Source organism: Humulus lupulus, chromosome 9 (assembly GCF_963169125.1).
Source record: "Humulus lupulus chromosome 9, drHumLupu1.1, whole genome shotgun sequence".
Lineage (NCBI taxonomy): Eukaryota > Viridiplantae > Streptophyta > Magnoliopsida > Rosales > Cannabaceae > Humulus > Humulus lupulus.
Genome location: NC_084801.1, coordinates 46830140 through 46849777, shown reverse-complemented (window position 1 = coordinate 46849777; position 19638 = coordinate 46830140). Strand labels below are relative to the sequence as shown.

General features: G+C 34.3%; 1 non-coding gene across 1 annotated transcript; it reads right to left on the bottom strand.

The window, feature by feature from the left end:
- Positions 1 to 2289: 2289 nt before the first annotated feature.
- LOC133802880 (small nucleolar RNA R71) lies at positions 2290 to 2396 on the bottom strand. Its single transcript, XR_009877627.1, has one exon. It is a non-coding gene; the product is annotated as a small nucleolar RNA R71 (small nucleolar RNA).
- Positions 2397 to 19638: the final 17242 nt, after the last annotated feature.

Here is a 19638-nt window from a genome sequence, read left to right as displayed (position 1 = left end):
TTTCATCTCTATCTTTATTTTGTTATCTTTATTTACTCATGCTAATAGTATATAGGATTAGTCATGCTCTTTCTATGTGCTTCTAATTAGTAAAAGTAATATTGATACATAATTTTATGTCTAATCTTCTATTGCATTATTGCCCTTGGGTATTTTGTCATTTTTAGATTTTTCATAAGATTAACATTGTGCTTTTAAAGTAAAGAATTTTATAACTCAAATGAACTTTTGTTAGAAAAACTATGGACTTTAATGTTAGATTCTCCAAGTAAATGTTGGGATTTGAACTATTTACTTGTGTATTTTTGTAAATCAAGTAACCAAGTAACTAAAGAAGCATATGGATGATTCTTGAAACCTTTCATTTTCTCAAACTCTTGATTACATCTTACCTTTATTTCACTTATCTCATTTCATCACTTTATCAAAAATACAATACCAAAATCTCAAACCTCTTTCCATTTACAATTTTATTTACTTCTTGTTACTAACTTTTTGTGTTATTTTCTACTAACCTTTTGATTTTAGGTTACCTCCTTGTAGATTGACCGCCCGATCTTACTATAACTACCGCTTAGTGTAGTCACATTTTGGGCGTTGAACAAATTTTGGCGCCGTTGCCGGGGATGTAATTTTCAAAGGTTTAGTAAAAATTTTACAAAAATATTAGTAACTTTATTTGTGCTCTTGTTGGAATAAATATTGTGTTAGTATTTTTTTTATTTACTATTTTTTAATTAATTAGATTATTATTATAACAAAAATAAAAAGAAAAACAAAACTATAAAAAAAATCTTTATTTATATATATATATATTTTTCTTCTCTTCTACACTTTTTTTTCGGTAACAAAAAATATATATATATTTATATTCATATATATATATATACATATCTATAAAAAAAAAAAAGCAAAAACAGAAAATATATATATATAGTTATTCTTATTTCTATTTCTTTTTTTTTCTTTTCCATTTCCCTCTCTTTTTGTTTAAAAAAAAACCATATATATTTATATAATTTTTTTTTTTAATTCTTACTCTATTTTTCTTTCGTAATTTCTATTCTATTTTTTTTAGTTTAATACATATTTGGAAAAAAAAAAATAGATTAAGCTTGCTATTTTCTCTTCACTTTAATTTTTTTTTCTTTATTTTATTTTGTTTTGTGTTTCTTTTTTATTTTGTTACTTAGTTTAGGTTTTTCTTTTCATTTGCCTTAGTTTTCCTTAGAATTTAGGTTTTTCAAAAAAAAAAAAAAAAACATAAAATTGCATAAAATTGTTCATAAAATTTCGATCATAAAACTCTTAGTATTGGGAACAATTGTGTAATATTACAAATGGTAGAAACTGATATTGTTCTGTCTAGAAAGATTGGTTGTTAAATAAGGTTTGTGATAGCGTTACCCTCCACACTTACTTGGGAACCTCGGGGAGTTCTGTCTAGGCAAGTGTGGGTCTAAAGCGGTACCTTGGCAACCTTCCCAATCGGCCTGGGAACATTTCGAGCATCTACCTTTGCACTATTACATTGTTGAACTTATTACTATAAGAAAACCAAGATTGTTTTGTCAAAATAAGCAATTTCACTTTGCTTAAAGGTTGTTTGGTTGAAAAGGTTGACTTGTGATCCACCATACTTACTCAGTAATCTCGGGGAGTTCTAGTAAGGCGTTGGAGATCACTCGAAAACCTCCAAATCTACCTGGGAACAAGTTTAACAAAAAAATCAAAAAATCAAAAAAAAAAAAGAAGACATAAAATAAATCTAATTCTAATTCCCGAGGGTGGATGAATCATCACGAAACTTCCAGTGACACTTCTTCCAATTCATCTGCCACTCCTACCGGAACTCCTTCCACCAATCCTGCTTCTCCACAAACTTTCGTCGATAATAACCCATTCGCAATGGCTCGCAATGATGAAATCCAACCAAGAACTCTCAATGACTACCTCCATCCTACTCACACTTCCACACATTCATGCATTAACTTCCCTCCTAATATGCCCACATTAGACTTTAAACCTGGCATGATTCAACTCTTGCCTACATTTCATGGAATGGAAAACGAAAGCCCATACATGCATATCAGAGAATTCAAGGAGGTGGTAGCCACGTTCTATAACCGAGCCGAAAATGTTGATGCTGTGCGACTGAAGTTCTTCCCTTTCTCCTTGAAGGACAAAGCCAAAAGCTGGTTGTACTCTTTGAGACCTAGGTCGATTGGAACATGGGAGGAGATGACCAAATCTTTCTTTCTAAAACACTTCCCCAGCCATAAGACCAACAGTCTAAAACGACAGATTTCCACATTCTCTCAAAAGGACAATGAAACATTCTATCAAGTCTGGGAAAGATTCAAAGATCTGTTAAATCAGTGCCCGCACCATGGCTATGAGAACTGGCGTTTGGTCAGTTACTTCTATGAAGGCCTCATGAGTCGTGAGCGCCAGTTTGTAGAAATGCTATGCAATGGTGAATTCCTCGAAAAAGAGCCAGACGATGCTCTTGAATATCTCGAAGAAACCGCGAAAAAGTCTCACACCTAGACTGGTCCAAGTGCTACTGACAGCACCAATCAACACAAAGCATCTGGGATCTATCAACTTCGAGAAGAGGATAGTGTTAAGGCCCAACTCGAAGCTTTGAAAAAGCAATTTGAGGACTTAATGACGAAGAATAGCCAAAAATCGCACATGATCGCTCAAGCGGAACCGCAAGAACCTTGCTTTGTTTGTGGAGGGACGGAGCACTTAGCTAAGGATTGCTTAGCTTTGAATGAAATGAGGGGGGTTTATGAGGAGCAATGCAATGCCTTAGGGGCATATAACAAGCCATTCTCCCATACGTACAACCTTGGTTGGAGAAACCACCCAAATTTCAGTTGGAGAGATTCAAACCAAGCTCAATCATCTGGAGGCCAATGGAGAAATGAGCAACAAGTTCAACCATCAAAGGCGTATTCTACACCTCAATACATTGCTCCTCAACAATGAAATTCTCTCGAGAATACTCTTCATGCCTTCATGGAGGAACAATCCAAACTTAATCGCCAAATGATAGAAGAAATCAAGGAAATGAAATGTCAATTCTCAAAATTGACTGAATCCTTGGCCATTCCGGAAAAATGCAAACATCCTTCCCAACCGAAATTCAATGTGCAAGGCCAACACATGGCCCAATCTTCAAATTCTAATGATCAAAATGTCAAGGAAGTAAATGCCATCTCGACGAGAAGCGGTAAAACTTTGCCAGACCCACCCATAAAATCCAACTCTCCCAGTATTCCAAAAGACATTCCTGAAAATCCACCACTCAATGCCACTCCAAAAGTACCATTTCCCCAGGCTTTGAAACCTGTTGGGAAACTTCCTGATAACCGAGCTGAACTCCTTGAGCACTTGACACAAGTGAAGATTAATCTTCCTTTGCTTCACATCATTAAACAAGTGCCCGCTTATGCCAAAATCATCAAGGATCTTTGCACTACAAAAAGGAAGCACCATGTCAAGAAGACTGCATTCTTGACCGAGAAAGTGAGTGCGATGATTGAACAAAAGGCACCGCTGAAATACAAAGATCCCGGTTGCCCCACCATTTCTTGCCAAATTGGGACCCATGAAGTCAGCCAAGCCTTACTTGATCTTGGCGCGAGTGTCAATCTCATGCCCTATTCTGTATACTCGCAACTCAGTCTTGGAGAAATGAAGCCAACATCTGTTGTACTACAGCTTGATGACCACTCCACCAAAAAGCCTAGGGGTATTGTTGAGGATGTATTGGTTCAGATTGAAAAATTCTATTACCCCGTGGATTTTCTTATTCTTGATACCCAATATGTGATAAACATGGAGTCTAAAATTCCTATTATCCTTGGAAGACCATTCCTTGCTACAGCAAATGCTTTGATCAATTGTCGGAATGGTCTAATGAAGATATCGTTTGGAAACATGACTCTTAAAGTCAATATCTTCCACATCGGGAAACAACCCCGAGAAGATGATGAATGCTATCAAACATTCATGATTGACTCTTTAATTCCCAAGGAGGTTCAATTGCGAAACAACTTTGATAATCTTGATGAACTCCTCCTTCTGTCAAACAATGAAAGTCCCAGTTCTATTGAGTCTACTCTTGCAATATCAGATCGCATAGACTCACGCCATAGAAGGACTTAGTTTTGGCAACCTCGCTTTGAAGAGCTACCTCGCGAGAGGGCACAGTCGAAAACTTCAGCCGAAGAGGTTCCAACTGTTCAATTGACCCAACTTCCCGAGGGTTTGAAACATGCCTTCTTGGGAGACGGTGAAACCTTTCCAGTTATCATCTCATCCAACCTTCAAAATTCTCAAGAATTGCAGTTACTCGAGCTACTGCGGACGCATAAATCTATGATAGGTTGGACGCTTGCTGATATCAAAGGTATTAGCCCTTTAATTTGCTCCCATCGAATCAATCTAGAGGACGAAGCCATCCCTCGAAGAGACCCTCAGCGACGACTGAACCCCACAATGAAGGAAGTTGTAAAAAATGAAGTTTTGAAATTGCTAGACGCTGGTATTATTTACCCAGTAGCAGATAGCAAATGGGTCAGTCCTACTCAAGTCGTGCCCAAGAAATCTGGTGTCACCGTTATCCAAAACGAAAAAGGGGTCCTTGTCCCCACAAAAACGGTGACGGGGTGGCGCATGTGCATTGATTATAGAAAATTAAATGCCGCCTCCCGCAAAGATCATTTTCCACTCCCATTCATTGATCAAATCCTTGAACGTGTAGCTGGTCATCCTTTCTATTTCTTTCTTGATGGCTATTCTGGCTATTATCAAATTGAGATTGCATTGGAGGATCAAGATAAGACCGCTTTCACTTGTCCCTTTGGCACTTTTTCTTTCCGGCGTATGCCATTTGGCTTGTGTAATGCACCAGCTACTTTCCAAAGATGCATGATGAGAATCTTTAGTGACATGGTCGAAAAATCAATGGAAGTATTCATGGATGACCTAACCGTTTTTGGAAACTCCTTCGAGACATGTCTTCTTCATCTTGAAGCTGTTTTAAAACGATGCATCGAGAAAGGACTTGTCCTTAATTGGGAGAAATGCCACTTCATGGTATCTTCTGGCATAGTCTTAGGCCACATTGTTTCTGAAAAAGGAATTGAGGTTGATCAATCCAAAGTCGACCTAATCTCCAACCTGCCGACTCCTAAGACTGTCAAAGACGTTAGGTCATTTCTTGGTCATGTTGGTTTCTATAGGAGGTTCATACAAAAAATTTCAATGATTGCTCGTCCACTGAGCAACCTCCTAGCCAAAGATGTTACCTTTGAGTGGACACCTAAGTGTGAGGAATCATTCCGAACGCTTGTCAATTCACTGACTTTCGCTCCCATCATTCAGTCACCCGATTGGAGTCTTCCTTTCGAGATCATGTGTGACGCCAGCAACTTTTTTGTGGGAGCTGTGCTAGGACAACGAAGGGAGGGGAAACCCTTTGTTGTCTATTATGCAAGCCGAACTCTCAATAGTGCTCAAATGAACTATTCCACTACTGAAAAATAGTTGCTTGTCGTTGTCTTTGCTCTTGACAAATTCCGCTCTTATTTGATTGGATCACCTATTTCAATCTTCACAGATCACTCCGCCCTTAAGTATCTCCTTTCCAAAAAGGATGCTAAGGCGTGATTAATACGGCGGATCCTTCTCTTGCAAGAATTTGACATAACTATCAAAGACAAGAAATGTGTGAAAATGTCATCGCAGACCATTTGTCCCGACTTGAATTCAGCGATCCCGCTGACGGTCCACCTATTCATGATGATTTCCCCGATGAACAATTTCTTTCTGTTGCTAAGTTGCCATGGTATGCTCACATTGTAAACTACTTAGTAACAGGTGAACTCCCATCTGAATGGAGTTCACAAGACAAACACAAATTTCTGGTCGAGGTGCGCAATTTCTTTTGGGATGACCCGTACTTATTCAAGTATTGCCCCGACCAAATCATGCGAAGATGCATCCACGACGATGAGGTGTCTAGTGTGCTAAATTTTTGCCACAATGATGCTTGTGGTGGTCACTTCTCTGTGAAGAAAACCGCTGCAAAAATCTTACAATGCGGCCTTTACTGGCCCACTTTGTTCAAAGACACCAATGATTTATGTCGTTCTTGTGTAAGGTGCCAAAAGTTAGGATCCTTATCCCGTCGGCACATGATGCCCTTGAACCCAATTCTTGTTATCGAAATATTTGATTGTTGGGGGATAGACTTTATGGGACCGTTTCCACCTTCTTTTGGCTACCTTTACATTCTTCTCGCTGTGTATTATGTTTCCAAATGGGTCGAGGTTGTGCCATGTCGAACCAATGATAACGCTACAGTTGTCAAATTCTTGAAAGAAAATGTGTTATCCAGGTTCGGTACCCCTCGCGCTATCATCAGTGATCAAGGCACTCATTTTTGCAACCGATCCTTTGAGGCTCTTATGCGTAAGTACGGTGTACTTCATAAAGTTGCAAATGCCTGTCATCCACAAAACAATGGTCAAGCTGAGTTAGCCAATAGGGAGATAAAACACATTCTGGAAAAGACGGTAAAACCTGACCGCAAAGATTGGTCTACACGTCTTCTAGACGCTCTTTGGGCATACTGCACTGCTTTCAAATCCCCTCTTGGGATGTCTCCCTATCGGCTTGTCTTTGGAAAAGCCTGTCATTTACCTGTCGAGCTCGAGCATAAAGCATATTGGGCTATCAAAGCCCGAAACTTTGATCTGAATGTCGCAGGTATCAATCGCAAACTCCAGTTGTCCGAAATTGAGGAGTTGAGAAACGATGCATATGACAATTCCAGGATTTATAAGGAAAAAATGAAAATCGCTCACGACAAACAAATCCTGCGAAAACACTTTGAGCCAAATCAAAAAGTACATCTGTACGACTCTCGCTTGCACTTGCATCTCGGTAAACTGCGATCACGATGGACTGGTCCATTCGTAGTGAAGCAAGTATTTCCCAACGGTTCTGTGGAGGTCGCGGACCCAACCGATGGGAGAATTTTTCGAGTCAATGGCCAAAGACCGAAGCATTACATTGAGAGTGTAAGTCGTGTTGAGGAGGTCTGTAGAGTCCAAGAACTTTACTTAGCTAAGATAGATAGTAGTATTATAGTATGTATAGTATTATCTTTGTAACTGTGGATTTTTGGTTCAGACCGGGAATTATTTGGACACTCATAGTAGTACTTATAGATTTTCTAAGTTTAACCTATAGTTTAAGAATATTAAGTTTAACCTAAGGTTTGATTATATGACTGATATTAAGGAGAATATTTGTTATACTATAAGGTTTAGATAAGGACCAATAGGATTTTAAGCACATGTTATGAATGGGTGATTAAGGATTAAGTATTTTTTAGGATTAAATTTAATAAGGAGAAAAGTTTGAATGCTATAGGGTCAGTCAGCAGCTTTGAATACGTTGAAGGCTTAGTCAAGGCTGTTTACTCCATTCAAACTTAGCTAAAAATGTGTAATTTCGTGTTTAAATATTCAGCGTGTGCCGATATATCGCAACTATAGGAGGCGATATATCGCAGCACGTAGATACGGAAAACACGAGACGATGCACGACAGCCTCGGGCATACTGGCCCAGGCGATATATCGCCTCCATCAGTGTATTTTGAATTGTTTTGAAATCATTTCCCATTCAGCCATTCAACCTCTTGATAAGTCCAGCATCTTTTTGAACGAGTCTTCAGCCTCTGCTGAATAATTATTCAAATATTTTTCACCTAAAAAGCTATTATTTTTATTCAAGTAAAATCAAGATCCTTTCATTCCTAAAATCTATAAATAGGACCTAGTACCCAGCCATTATTCACCTTTTACTCTAAGTTCAGAAGCTGCAAGTGCTAGGAGAGTGTGAGAGTTAAACACTTGGGTTTGGGGAAATCATAAGCTTAAACATCATAAGCTTATCAAACACTTTGGGAAGTGAGGTTCTATAGTATTTCGGTTGTGGTGTAGATTGATCTTACAAGTCTTTGAGGTAAACCAAAACTCTAGTTCATTTGTTTTATGTTATTTCCCTTCTCTTAATCTTCTACTCAGTTTCCTAACCTCATTCTTATTTTGGTTAGGAAATCTAAGCTCTTGAGCACATAAGTTTTGGTAAGTGTGACTTTCAATGGTTTAGTCTTTCCATTCCTTTCATCTCATCTCTTTTCTTCATTAGACTCACCCTGTTATATATGGTTTTAGGAGTGTTCCAAAAAGTCCCAACGCTGTCCTCTTATCCCGGTAACTTTGGTAAGGAAAATAGGATAGAATCTATATGTTCTATGCTTATGTTATCTTATGTTTTATGTTATGAAATATGTTATGATATGTATGTTTGTAGGCTTGGGCATATGACCCATTTGACTAACAAGACCCCAAATAGATTATGGGCATATGACCTGCTTAGCTAGTAGGACCCCAAATAGATTATGGGCATATGACCTACTTAGCTAGTAGGACCCCACTAATCTCAGGGGCATATGCTTGCTTAGTCTATGGGACCCCAAGTAATAATGGCCATTATAGTATGTGTATGTATTAAGTGTTATGTTATGTCTTTATGATTATTATGAAATTTATGTACATGATGTATGTGCTAGATTTTCCTTGCTGGGCATTAGGCTCATTCCTTTTTGTTTTATGTGCAGGAAAATAGCTATTAGTGGCGGTAAGGTTCGTGGATGCTTGGAGATTGTGTATCGATGGTGAATGGACTCAAGGAGCCGAGCGTTATTCGATTCGAGGATGTAGTTTTGTTTTATGTCTTTTTACATGTATTTTCCGCACTATTTATGTAATGTCTTTTTACTTTAAGTTGTGTTTTGTTTTAAAGACAATGGGTACCCATATCCTACTTATTTTATGAAAGTAACTTTTGTTTCTACAAGTTTCTAATAAGTTTATGGTATTTTCGCAAAAATGTAAGTCTTATTAAGGTTTGTATGTATAGTTTCATTAATGGTCCAAAAGTCTAGAGTAGTTGGGTCATTACAAGGTCCTTCTTAAGGACCCAATCTATACACTCTGAAGTTCTGAATGGTTTGTTGTTGATCTTTTTATTTTTATTTTTCATTATCGTTCTTTTTCTATCTTTCTTTCATTTTTGTATGCTTTTCGTTTTTGTATTTTGTTTTGGGGAATTGTTACCAGGCTATTTTCGCTCTCGCCTCATGGACATGGTCATCATCTAGGTTTTCTCTTTCCTTACCTTTTTCATTGCTTATTCATTTTGACATTGAGGACACTGTCTGATTTTTGGTTGGGGGTGGTGAGCATGCATTGGCTTTCATTTGGAAAATCTTATTGTTACATCATTATCATTCATTTGGAAAACATTATTGTCTTGTTGAATTTTTAAGTCAAATTTTCTCAAAATTATCCAAGCATGAGTATAACTTGTTGGTTTGAGTCGGTTCTTACTATGTTTAGCTATTAGTGATTTTCATAGTTATTTTGTGCACTTTCCAAACATGCGATAAATTGGTTGTTAACACAAATAGTTGAGAGAAATTTCAAGTTTAAAGTTTTTCATTTCTTGGTGAGTTGTGAGAGTTGAGAAAACAACTTTTTGAACTTTTATTGATCATTTGAGTTGGTAAAGTCACATCTTTGGAATTTAAAACATGACATTTACTAAAGGGATATTTTTCATTTAAGAAAAGTCTTTGTAATAAATTTGTGTTCTATTTATTGTATTTGTAATTTCCTTTTTATTTTTGTGTTGTCTCTTGTCAAAAAATAATAATAATAATAATGAAAAAAATAAGAAATTAAAAAAAATAAGAAAAGAAAAGAAAAAGAAAAAAATATATAGATAAATGAAAGAAAAAAAAAAGAACAAGAGCAACACTTCCTTCTATTATTTTGTAATTGTTAAAAAAATAATAATAATATATATATATATGTATATATTTCTATTACTATTATTTTGTGTAATTGTATTAAAAAAAATTATTATCATTATAGTTCATTGTCTTATTTATCATTTCTAATTAGTTGTCATTTTGTTCTTGGAGTTTTCTCATGTAAATCCCAAAGGTTGTTTGTCATTTGAATTCCAATAAGTTGATTTGCCTATCTTGTGATCAATATTTGTTCAAATTGCTTGTCCTAAAAAGTTTATCTTTTCTCATTTGAGCGTAAACTGTTACATTTCCAACTCCAAGAGTGTAATCATTCCCATACAAATACTTTCAATGCCCGTGAGGAATTTGGAGTTGAGATCTTTATACTTTTGAGATTTTTCGATACTATTTGTGTTATGACCTGTGATAAAAGGAATATGGTTTGGTGCACACACACATAACTCTGAAATCGCAACTATAGTAGCTTAGATAGTAATTTCTGACTTCTTGCTGATAATTTGAAAATGCTTAGATGATTTTGCTTGGTTTGACTTGATTATTCAACTTGATAATTTTATTTTTCGCTTGAATTGCTAGAGACTAGCAATAAGCTAGTTGGGGGTTGTGATTAGTGCTCAAAAATGCAAATTTATTAGTTCTAAAGTGTAAAATAAATTAAGTTTTAATTAATATTTTCATGAATTTATTGTAATATATTTTATAATTGAAAATATTAATTTTAATTTAATTTATGTTTAATTTTCAGGAAATAAATTGCTTTTGGACACTAATAAAAAGGGAGAATAGAGAAATAGTTAAAACTGAAAAAGAAAATGAAGGAAGTGGCATTTTTGAGGAATTTGGCCCAGTCCCGAAGGCCCAAACCAAAGGCCCAGCTCTTCCTTCCTCTCTCCCCAGCTACCAGGTGGCGTGCTCTCCTCGCGCCACGCGTCCTAGCAACTCTCCTAGCCAGCCATCTCCTCGCGCCACATAGCATATTCAGCTTCTCTCATCAATTCAGCTCCCCAACGCACGCATGCCCAAAGAGCCTAACATAATCAACCTCTCCCAAAGGCCCAACGTGCCTCTTCAGCACTTCCAGCCAGCTTCTCCCAAGCTTCTAACGTGACATCAGCTTGAGGACACTTGTCTTCCAAATTTGCTTCAACAGCAGCACCCCAAAGCACCAAAGTCTGCCTCTTCCAATTCCCACGCAGGCCTAGTTCAGCCCAAGGCACCCTTCAGCTTTCATTCCAACCAGCCCAATCTGAAACCTTCCCAGCAGCCTGCCTACGTGGCACTCCCTCATTGGCTGAAAATAGGTCAAAACCCTCTTGTGTCACTAGCCATGTTTTGTGGGTATTGGGCTTTGGAAATTGCTATTTTGAGCTTTTAAGCTCATGTGTTTTGTGGTATTTTAGAAAATGAGAAAATGACCATACACCAAAATAGCTAGGTTAATATTAATAATAAAATTTGATTTTTCAAAATCATATTTTATTATTAATATTTCAGATTTATTTTGTAAACCCCATTTTGTTGTTTAATTTCTTTTTAGTCCTTCTCTCCATCTATAAATAGGGACACTTTCTTCACATTTGGTATGTAATTTTTAGAGTAGAGAAACTATAGCAAAATTTCCACTCACTTTCTTCTCATATTTTCTTCTTAGAATTTTGTGAGAATCATGAGCATAATGGCCTAATCTTCCTAGGAAGGTTAGGGATGATTCCATATGCAAGTGATGTTATTTTGCTACTTTGATTTACTATGTTCTTAATATAATATATTTGAGTTATTTATGTCTTTCATCTCTATCTTTATTTTGTTATCTTCATTTACTTATGCTAATAGTATATAGGATTAGTCATGCTCTTTCTATGTGCTTCTAATTAGTAAAAGTAATATTGATATATAATTTTATGTCTAATCTTCTATTGGATCATTATTTATGTCTTTCATCTCTATCTTTATTTTGTTATCTTCATTTACTTATGCTAATAGTATATAGGATTAGTCATGCTCTTTCTATGTGCTTCTAATTAGTAAAAGTAATATTGATATATAATTTTATGTCTAATCTTCTATTGCATCATTGCCCTTGGGTATTTTGTCATTTTTAGATTGTTCATAAGATTAACATTGTGCTTTTAAAGTAAAGAACTTTATAACTCAAATGAACTTTTGTTATAAAAACTATGGACTTTAATGTTAGATTCTCCACGTAAATGTTGGGATGTGAACTATTTACTTGTGTATTTTTGTAAATCAAGTAACCAAGTAACTAAAGAAGCATATGGATGATTCTTGAAACCTTTCATTTTCTCAAACTCTTGATTACATCTTACCTTTATTTCACTTATCTCATTTCATCACTTTATCAAAAATACAATACCAAAATCTCAAACCTCTTTCCATTTACAATTTTATTTACTTCTTGTTACTAACTTTTTGTGTTATTTTCTACTAACCTTTTGATTTTAGGTTACCTCCTTGTGGATTGACCGCCCGATCTTACTATAACTACCGCTTAGTGTAGTCACATTTTGGGCGTTAAATAGTTCTCATCATATAGTTTATGTTCCATAATTAGCATTATACAAATTAGGTAATAAGTGGTTGCATTACCCAGTTTGATTGTGTTGTGTGTACCAAGACATGAGAAATCAAGTACAACAAAGGATAACATATATACTTCAATCAGAAAGGTACTCCATTAAGTTGTCATTCACTTAAATCATCCAATTATCTTTGCTTTGCTTTGCAGTATCAATAAGCTTTTCATTCCTAGTAGTTTGAAATTCTTTGCAATGCTTTGTCTTAGGTTTTGTTTTGTGGAGAAATTCTTAACATAGATTGATTGATCAACAAAATTAGTCCTTAGTTCATTTAATTATTTTTGTTAGGTGGCCATACTCACATATTTGAATGTACATCAAAGCTGGCCATTTAAACTCAAATGTGCAATTTTCATTTCAAACTCCCACGTAAGTAATAGTTCAGGTCCTCTAAATAATACTCTATTGAATTCTGTTCTCTATAGATTAGCTTGTGTACAAGAATGAAAGACATCAAATTATGATATATATTTAGGTGCAATTCTTGTAGGTTAATGAAATTTTTAATATATATTATGATTTTTTATTAAGAACTGAATTACTTTGTTCCAATTGCTGTGAAGGTGAGTTTCAACTTTCCCAATTTGAAATACTGTGAATTTTTGACATAAGAGGAATCTGGAGTTCTAAAATTGAACCTATCTTTCTATACATTGAAATAAGTTTCCAAAAATGACCCGAATGATATAATATATTGGCTTCAAATTTTGGAATATCTTATTCTTTTATTTATGTGTTAATAGAGATGTCGAATTTCTGAGACAAATCATTTGGTTACAGGAGGGGTTCGAATACCACCATGTTGAACGAGAATACATTATGTTGACTTACTAGATTTCTGAGGGCCCTTCTATGCTTCCTAGTAATGCTTCACACCAAGTTGGGGTCGGGGGATTTTTCATCAATGAAAAAAATGAGGTATGGTTACTTGTTGTAATAATGTAAAGACTGAAACTGAAAAAAGAAAAATCAAAGATACCCATCTTAACTGATATTAACAAACGAAGTTAATTGCATCTTATCCACTTTAGATTCTGTTTTATTCCAAAATACTTGTATCCTTAACATTTCCTTGGTGGTACTTATATGGTTCATCTTAATCATCATCTATATTTCGGTCTTTTTCTGTTTTAATTTTGGCATTTGAGTCATTTGACCTTAGTCATGTAGGTTGTCTTTGCAATAACCTTAGTGTTCTATTTTTCCATTCAATAGCTTCATGTTTTCCCATTTTTCTTGGCAATAATTTTGCACTGCATTAATCATATCATAGAACATAAATATTGTTATAGTGCATGTACTTATTATAATGATCTAAGCTTTGCTTATTTCCTCTATATTTAATTATTATTTAATTTATTTTTATTCAAGATTTATAGCTGAAAATATGCTTATCATATATTATGTGGAAATAATGATGAAAAAAATGCTTAGATTGATAAATATCTATATTTTGGCTCACTTGATAATATGAATAGATCTATAAATTTCAATGTTGTAACAAAGATTACAAGAGTGATTTTTGTGTGGTTTGGACATTTTGTGAGGTATTTTGATTGATCATGAGCAAATATTAGTGGGAAGAATAAGTTGATTGAACACATAACTTAGTTTTTGGTGCCGTGGTGCAACATGATTTATTATTTAAATTATACTTATGTGAACTTTTTAAGGTTAAATGTCAACATCTGACTTTTTTTTTCTTTTTTTATAATATTGATAATAATGTTTAGGTTAAAACTTTGATGGTCTTAAAGCATTGGATTGGTAGCTAATTGCAAGAGGTATGTTGTATTTGATTTATTTTTTAAAAAAATTAATCTTTTATAATTTTGAATAATTGTATAATTTTAGTGGAGTTTGAATATCTTTGATATTCATCCGTAGTGAAGTAGCTTCTAGGAATTATGTGTGCTGCGGTGATATCGGAAGGTTGAAAACTTGCATGTCTTAGTGAAGTAGGTTATGAGAATTTTGTGTGCTGCAATGATATATGGATGAAAACCTGTGTGTTGTTTGATTTGTTTGACTTGTTGGTGTTGATTGTGATAGATGGCTAGGCTAGTAAATTAGGGGAAATGTTGTCTGATTTTCTGTAGATTTTTTTATACTTAGTTTTGTTTTGTATGTTTATTTTATTTTCTTAATTTGTATATTTTATTAAAGCAAGTAGGCACAATATGGAAAAGGCATGCTTAATTTGGGCTCGCGGATTGCAACATTTTCTTCATTTATGATTTCTTATTTTGATAAATCACATACATTTAATTGTGATATGCTCTGATTGTAATATCATAATATATGCTTTCTAAATTTCTCATCATAGTTATAAAGCTATTGTTTTTATTTTGCAATTTATAAAATGTTAGAATTATTGAAAATATAGCTTTTTAAGATTAGCTACCATATGATTGATAATGCTCTTCAATGAGATCTTTTGATGTTTTTAGTATATATTATGTATGAATTTGAAGTTTAAGAGTTTCTGAGTATATATAAATGAGAGCTCTTGTTTATAACGAATGCTTTCCAGCTGAGAAAACGCTTCTAAAATCTATGGGGTTTTGTTTTGTTTTTAAATTGAACACACACACATATATATATATATATATATAATTAATATCAAACACTTTGTAGCATAGTAAAACAGGGACATTTGGCAATTTGAACACTTTCTTGCTTTGTAACTTAGTTATAAAAGATGTATAACTTACTTTAATTGAATTGAATTAAATACGTGGTACTTATAGCCTGATTTTCATAGTGTATGAATTAAAAATTACTAGTATGATTATGTAAATAGGCTAGGTTGGGTTAAGTGATGAGTAGATTACTGCATTTGCATAGTGAATTAGTTACACATACACTACACCAAATACCTCTTTTTATAATATATAATTATAAGCTAATTGGAAAAGTATTATAATAGGTAACCTAATAGTTAGAAATCGGTAAAGTTAAAATGGAGGGAAACAAAAAAAAATGGCTGGGTAAAGTTAAAATGGAGGGAAACCACTCGGTTTCTGCCTAGCCTTATTCTCTCAAAACCCAATCCCTAATGACGCATCTACCTCTTTCTCTCACACTTGGTTTCTTAGTTCCCTCTCCATCGATCTTTCTGTCTCTCTCTCTCTCCCAGAGTCTTTCGACCCTCTCTCCGTCGCGCGAGCTGCTGGAGCACACCACGCCAGAGGAGCACTCTCTCCATTCCGTTCAGTCGCTGGAGTACACTGGGACAAGTCACGCCGGTACAAGTCACGGTGCTCTATCTCCCTCATGCGAGTCATGGTGGTATCTTCCCAGCTAAAGAAAGAACAACTTTGTGAGGTATTTATGTTTTTCTTATTTACTATTTTTATCATTTAATTTTCTTGTATCTTTTTTCTTCTTATTTACTAATTTGTTTTAGCAAGGATATATAATGGAATTTGGATTGGAAAATCTGCAGGGATCATGACGAGGTGACCTTTGGTCTTGTAGCTTGACAAGACAAATGAGGGAGCTCAGAAATATGCCGAGTTTCTTCACCTTCGCAAGAGGAGATTCACAGATTTTGGTATCTGGTATATAGCTTAAAAATATATTTGATTCATATCTGTTTGTACATGATCAACTTGTTGCTCATTCGTTCTCGTGTTGATTTTTAGCTTGATAACTTGTGTTTATATGAAATAGGAATTGATGTTCAGTTTTTAAGTTACATAATTATTTTGCCAAAACTTGAGAAGAGATCTGGCAATTAGGAGTCGAAAGCAATTTTGGAGTTGATTTATTAATGTTCGGGAGACCTGTTTATCTTCAAATGGGTTGTTTTATGTTCAGTCTACTTTGGGCATTGCTGCTCATATCTGTTTATCCAACTTGGTATGTTGTCATTTACTAATCAAATTAATCATTTACTAATGTTTATTGTCATCAACTATTTACTAGATGTAAAAAATTTCACTGTTTATTGTGCGACACATGCTAGACAATAGGACAGTTTATATGATATAATTTGTCTTTCTTTTTCTTTGTTTTGGTTTTTTTGTTTTAATTATGGATCTTCAGCTCAGATGGTTGAAGTTACGCTCATACCTTATTTTTAACTTTATTAAGTTTATTCTCAGGCTGCTCAGGATGGGGTAGACATAATAAGCTTATTAATCACTCCAAGCAGGCGTCCTCCTGGTATTGCAACATTTTTTAATCCAATAGACATGGCACTCTTATCAGCTATGAAGGCTGGCATATTCGTTGTACAAGCAGCGAGAAACACTAGACCATCCCCAAAGAGTGTGTCTTCTTTTAGTCCATGGATCTTCACAGTGGGTGCTGCTTCTCATGATAGGATCTATAGTAACTCTATAGTCTTTGGCAACAATGTTACTATTCAAGGAGTTGGTCTTGCACGTAAGTTTTCCTTTGCAAATGCTTATTTTATTTCTTTTTAATATATCATGTTGGATTGCTACTTGACAATTTAGTTTCTTGCTCTATGATGTTGGTGAAAATTGGAAGTTAACATGGTTTGAGTTTGAGATATATCCTCTTAGGTTTAGTAATCACTAACTGGCTTCAAAGAAAACTATCTAGATTAGACAAGAAGGAAAGAAACAATAAAATCTATATATGGATATTATGATATAATTTTATGTGAGAATTCTAGAGTTCAGATGTATAAATAAAGGTTATGATAATAATAAGTTATGCTTCTAAATATAACAGCACGGGAGAACACAGAAATTTGAGTATACCTAATTACAAGCTGGAGTGTAATAAGATAGAATTGAGTAAGGACTAGTTCTATCTGGACAATTGCCAAAAGTTTTATATTCATGACTACTCTTAATAATGGGAAATGAAAGTGGATTGTTTGAAAACCACATATTACTAATTTTACATATTAATTCTAAGTGTTGGCGACCAATTTCAGAACTAGTTTCACGGTGGTTAATAATCCACATTAGGGGCATAATAAATTCTTTGAGCAGGTTTACCTAAACCTCTTTTAGAAAGTTGAAATATAAATAACCATAGCACATGATGAATGATTCATGTTATTAAAATCAACTTTCATTTTCTTATTTTCAAGGCATATATTTGTAATGCTCCTTTTACAGGACAACAAATGACCGTTTGTATGACTAGGCCTAATGATGCATGTTACTGCAACTTTCATGTAGCCAACTGTTTATCAACTACACTTGCTAATAATCTAATGTTATCTGTTTTTATTCAACTAGAACTGAGAATGATACAATGTACACACTAGTTTTGGTTGCTCATGTGTTAAACAATGACACAACAGTTTCCGATGATATGTATGTGGGTGAATGCCAATACTCAAGTTACTTCAACAGTGATCTTGTCCAAGGAAATCTTTTAATTTGTAGCTATTCAATTTGATTTGTGCTTGGAATTTCCACAATCAAACAAGCTCTTGAAACAGCCAAAAACTTAAGTGCATTGGGTGTTGTGTTCTATATGGATCCTTTTGTAATTGGTTTCAGCTTAATCCAGTTCCAATGAATATGCCTGGTATCATAATCCCATCCCCGGAAGATTCCAAGGATCAGGACTCCCTTTAGGTTGATGTAATTTGTAGAATCTCTCTCACAACTAATTCTTTGTGGTTTTTCTGGCAGATTTTACTTCAATTCTACAATTCCTCTTTGGAGAAAGAGGGTAACAAATTTGTCAAATTTAAGGCTACTGCAAAACTTGGTGGTGGACTAAAGGCAAATTATATTAATTCTGCTCCAAAGATTTTCACAGCAGATATACTTTGAATCCAAAGCATAAAAAACATAGTAAAATAAAGTAGCATTCAAGTATAGCAAAGAAAACTTGTAATAATTTTCTTTGTCTTATTTCATGATTTTCACAGCAGATATACTTTGAATCCAAAGCATAAAAAACAGAGTAAAATAAAGTAGCATTCAAGTATAGCAAAGAAAATGTATTTTGTTGTTTTGTATATCGATGTATTTTTGTAGTTCTTGTATTGCTGCTAATTGGGATTTTATACTACATCTATGGCTTTTATTGTACTATTGTCTGCTGCCATGTTTGAATTTGATCTAATTTTTGTGTTTATATGTGTAATGTAAGTACACTAACATGTGAGTACCAAAATGTTTAAGTAAGAGTTTTTGTTTTTGTTGAGGTATAAATGACATTACTAAAGAGCATGGATCGATGAGGTCTGTTATACTATTGATCTGAAGAATGTGAAGGTCTTCAAAGGTTAGTTCTTTTTTCTTCTTTTTTAACTAATTTGTTTTTTTTGGATTTGGGAATAAGTTATATCAGAATGTATAATTGCTTGGTTTCATATTTTCTAAGAAAATCCTTTTAATTGTTTAATTTCTCTTGTGTTGATGAGGTTTTGCTTTTGTTTCACAGTTTGGCCACACAACATATGATATATATATACAATTTAATTTGTAAAGTAAACCTTTTTTTAATCTCATTTGCCATTAGTTTTGTTTTGATCACTATTTGTGAAGTAACTTCTTAGTAAGAAAAAAGAAGATGCTCATTTTTGTGTGTTTTGGTCAAATTTAAGGAACATTGGAAGGTCTCTTCAAAAGCCTGATGCCACATTTTCCTTCAAGGAAGATGATTTTGTCAAAATTTCATTTGGAAAGATGAATCCCCAGATTGCTTTCATGAGGTTGGTTTACACCTCTTAATTTTTCTAAGTCAAATTGATCAAAGCACTCCTCCTCTGTGACAGTAATTTAAAATTTAAGTTTTTGCACCTCACTTAAAATTTAAAGGGTCTCATGAGAGTAGTAGTGTTTGGTATTAGACCTTTCATAGATAATTTGATTCTTTTTTTTCCATATAGATTAGACATGCTTTTTTATGCATATTATTGTTCAACAAAAACTTTGTCTGTTTTGATTTCACTATCAATGGAGCAGTGATTTACACTATATTGATACACCTTATTATAGGTATAATTATGAATACCACAGTAAGTAGCTAGCCTTCTGATTGTTGAACCATGCTAATTTTTGAACAATTCAAATTGCATTTGTGCTTCTCTTAGTATGGTGCACACATGTTTGGTTGCTACTAGTAGAGACTTTACTATATGATATGTTTGTTTGGATGGTGAATTTATG